Source organism: Orycteropus afer, unplaced genomic scaffold (genome assembly GCF_000298275.1).
Source record: "Orycteropus afer afer isolate SDZICR_OR568_19922 unplaced genomic scaffold, OryAfe1.0 scaffold00022, whole genome shotgun sequence".
Lineage (NCBI taxonomy): Eukaryota > Metazoa > Chordata > Mammalia > Tubulidentata > Orycteropodidae > Orycteropus > Orycteropus afer.
In genome coordinates this window covers 1,125,512-1,130,002 of record NW_006921609.1, presented here as the reverse complement: position 1 = coordinate 1,130,002, position 4,491 = coordinate 1,125,512, and the positions used below count along the sequence as shown (strand labels likewise).

The window sequence follows — 4,491 nt, the reverse complement described above, 5'->3', positions numbered from 1 at the left end:
AGAATGTTTTTTAAACTGAACAATGATTTCTGGCACAAAATAGAGCTGGTTCATGTTAACTGATATGAGGATAGTCATGACCTTACTTAGAGACTGCACGTATTATTCTGGGTCAGAAAGTATATTTCTAATATGGGGGGAAAATGACCTGGAAAGCTCTTTATGTCTCAGACTGCTCTTTGCTGCATTTGTGCTACCTGAATGCCTGCAACCTTGTGATTATTAGTAAAGCTGGATACTGAGTAAGATCTGTCATTTTTATGATCTGATTTGACAAGTCTGATTTCACTTTGTACTAGTGCAAAGGGGCTGTCTCAGGACAAGCAAAATAGATGGAAGAGAAAAACTTTTTACCGATGCCTGAAGGGTAGCAATGACTAGCCAGGAATTCTCATAAAATATAATCAATCAGTAAATATTTATTGTTAGTCTCTGGGTGGCACAAACAATGAAGCACTCAACTTCTAACCATGGCTTCCCCTGATTCATGTTGTTGTACGGACTGATGAATATAAAATCAACAGGTCAGATGACATGGTGTTGGCTCATAACCCAAGAACCAGAGGTCAAAGTATGAGAAGTCAGATGCAAAATTGAGGAAGCTTGAGATGTTCCAGAACTTCCATATATATTAGATGCAAGCCATACCCCCAAGGAAATTCCCTTTTCATCTAATAGGCTGCTAACATCAGATCACAAAATGGAGGATGATTATATAATATCTGCCAAACCACTGAGGATAATGGCCTGGCCAGGTTGACAAACAACCTTTAACCATCACAGGAGCCTCTTTTTGCAGTAGTAAGGACATCAAGCACAATTCTGTTTTTGTTTTTTGTTTTTTTAAATATATATTTTTAATTTTTTCTAACTTTAAATTGTAATTTGAGTGAAAGTTTACAAAGCAAATTGGTTTTCCACTCCATCATTCATAAACGTAGTGTTTTGTGATATTGATTACAATCTCTACAATGTAACATCACTTTTCTCACTTCCTTCTTGTTTCCCATTTCTAATCATCCTTCTTTCCTATCCCTTCCTGACTCCTAAGCTTTACTCCTGGCAGATGCTACCCTTTTAAATGTGTATGGTTGATTGATCTAAGGAGGGCATACCTCCCTGTTATTATTGTTCACCTTATCGGCATGTCTATTATTTGGCTGCAAATCATATAACCTAAGGGCCATAGTCTCAAGGGTTCCACCAATCTCTATCAGACCTGTAAGCTTTATCTTTCTTTTTTTTTTTTTTTAATTTTATTTTATTTAGATTTGGGTGAAGATTTACAGAGCAAAAAAATATGGAACGCTTCACGACTTTGCGTGTCATCCTTGCGCAGGGGCCATGCTAATCTTCTCTGTATGGTTCCAATTCTAGTATATGTGCTGCCGAAGCGAGCACAGCTTTACCTTTCTTATGATTTTGAGTTTTGTTCCACATTTTCCTCCCACTCTGTCTAGGAGCTTTTACTGTAATCCTGTTCAGAGTGGTCAGTATTGGTAGCTGGGTACCATCTAGTTCTTTTGTTCTCAGTGTTGAAGAAGCTGAGGTTTATGTGGTCAATTAAACTGTTGGGTGGAGAGAGACCAAGAGTTGTGCCTCAGATATACACTTGCTAGCTTTTTAGATCCCACTCCCTACTCAGCAAAGTACGATATAGACCATCATCTTTCTGAGCTATGTTATGCCAATTGACTTAACTGTACCCCAAGACAGTGGCCCTAAGCCCCTAAGCCCAGTGATTTATTACCTCAAGATATTTGGTTATAGCTAAGACGTTTTCATAGTTTTTCCCTAAATTGCTCTACTGTATATATGGCTATATATACAACACATTCAAATGCTTTGTATAAATACCTCTGTCAAACCTATATATGGTTAAGTATATAGTCCCCTTCATCTATCCATACCTGTTCAGCTTGCCTGTTTGCCTCTGTATCCACTTGCAGATTATTGTTTGTTAGTACTGATATTGCTTGATTGCATGTGTAATAGTATTTCTTTTTGTTGTCTGTAAATCTTGTGCCCCTCTCTGTGTCTTTCTTTGCCATAGGAATATTGTGCTGTTGTGGGCAGTGTTAGGTGCTGTCGAGTTGGCTTTGACGCAAAGTGACCCTATGTATGACAGCATGAAACACTGTCTGGTCCTGTGTCAGCCTCACAATCCTTATTATACCTGAGCCCACATTGCAGCCACTATGTCAATCCATCTCGTTGAGGGTCTTCCCTTTCTTTGTTGATGTTCCACATTAACAAGCATGATATCCTTCTACAGGGAATGGTCCCTTTTGACAACATGACCAAAGGAGGTAAGATGAAGTCTGGCCATTCTCACTTGCAAGGAGCATTCTGGCTGCACTTCTTCCACGACAGATTTCTTTGTCTTTCTGGAAGTACATGGTACTTTCAGTATTCTTCACCAATACCACAACTCAAAAGCATCAATCCTTCTTTGGTCTTCCTTATTCATTGATTTTTGTCAACTTCTGCAGTCTGAAATTGACTGAACATGCAATTAAGATGCATTGATTATTCCTGGTGACTGGAATGTAAAAGTTGGAAACAAAGAAGAATCACCAGTAGTTGGAAAATTTGGCCTTGGTGATAGAAATAACTCTGGAGATCACATAATAATATTTTGCAAGCCCAATGACTTATTCATTGCAAATACATTTTCTCAACAACACAAATGGTGGCTATACATGTGGACTTAGCCAGATGGAGTACACAGGAATCAGATCAAGTACATCTGTGGCAAGAAGTGATGGAGAAGCTCAATATCTTTAGCCAAAATAAGGACAGGAGCTGATTGTGGAACAGACCATCAACTGCTCATATGCAAGTTCAACTTGAAGTTGAAGACAATTAAAAGAAGTCCACAAGATCCAAAATACAACCTTGAATATACCCCTTCTAAATTTAGAGACCATCTCACAAATACTTTTGATGCAGTGAACACCAATGACCTAAAACCAGAGGAATTGTGGGATGACATCAAGAACATCATCCATGAAGAAATCAAAAGGTCATGAAAAAGACAGAAAGGGAAGAAAAAAACAAAATGGATGTCAGAAGAGACTCTGAAACTTGCCCTTGTGCAGAGTGTAGCTAAAGCAAATGGAAGAAATGACAAGATAAAAGAGCTCAACAGATTTCAAAGAGTAGCTCAAAAAGATGAAGTCATTTATTATAATTCTATTGGTTACCTAGTGCTGCTCTGACAGGAATATGCCACAAATGGGTTAATTTTAAGAAATAGGAGTTTATTCTCTTATAGTTTGGAGGCTTTAAGTCTGAATTCAAAGTGCTAAACTCTAGGGGCTGGGTGAAAGCCCCTCAGCCTTGGGCTTTAACTCTGCCTCCTGCTCCTGGCCCATTGAAACTGGGTGCTCTTCTTCATTCAAACAGCTTCTGGCTGCAGGGGCTGACAAGTCCAAGGCTGAGAAATAAAAAGGCATCATCCCAATGTTACCAAATAACACAGCAGGCCCTAAGTCAAGTCCAGGCAAAGTCCCAGTATCAGCAGGGCATGACAGGCTGTTGAACAATGACTTGGCTACATTCAGCATGCAAGGGTGACAAAAGGGTAGAGACTATTCCCAATGCTTCTCCTTATATACAGGAAGCAGACTACAGCTACTCAGATGCTCACATGGAGTTGATTACCAGTCTCATCATCAGGAACACGACATCCAGCTGATCAGCCAGTCAACTAGGCCCAGCCAAGTTGACAAACAAATTTAACTACCACAATAATGAAATGTGCAAAGACCTGGAGTTAGAAAACCAAAAGGGAAGAACTTTTATTAAATGCTGGCTCACCATTTCTCAAGCTGACAGAACTGAGGAAAAATTCTCAACCTTGAGTTGAAATATTGAAAGGTTCTTTGGGCAAAATATTGAATGATGCAGGAAGCATCAAAAGAAGATGGAGGGAATCCACAGAGAAACTGTATGCAAAACAATTGGTTGATGTCCATCCATTTCAGAAAGTGGCATATGATCAAGGACCAATGGTATTGAAGGAAGAAGTTGAAGCTGTAGTGAAGGAAGTGGTAATAAACAAGGCTCCAGGAATTGGCAGAATACCCACTGAAATGTTCCAACATAAAGATGCCCACTAGAGGCACTCACTCGGTTATGCCAAGAGATTTGCAAGACAGCTATCTGGACAACTGACTGGAAGAGATCCATATTTGTACCCATTCCAAAGAAAGGTAATACCACACAATGTGGAAATTATTGAACAATATCATTAATATTGCATGCAAGTAAAATCTTACTGAAGATAATTCAAAAACTGTTGCAGAAGTATATTGACAGAGAACTTCCAGAAATGAGAGCTGGATTCAGAAGAGGATGTGAAATGAGGGATATCATTGCTGATATCAGATGTATCTTGGCTCAAGGCAAAGAATACCAGAAAGATGTTTGCTTGTGTTTTATTGACTATGCAAAGGCATTTGATTGTGTGGATCATAATAAATTATG

The 4,491-nt window shown here is 39.0% G+C and overlaps 1 non-coding gene across 1 annotated transcript; it reads right to left on the bottom strand.

Moving 5' to 3' along the window:
• Window positions 1-1,294: 1,294 nt before the first annotated feature.
• On the bottom strand, window positions 1,295-1,401 carry LOC122152244. Its single transcript, XR_006164473.1, has one exon. It is a non-coding gene; the product is annotated as a U6 spliceosomal RNA (small nuclear RNA).
• Window positions 1,402-4,491: the final 3,090 nt, after the last annotated feature.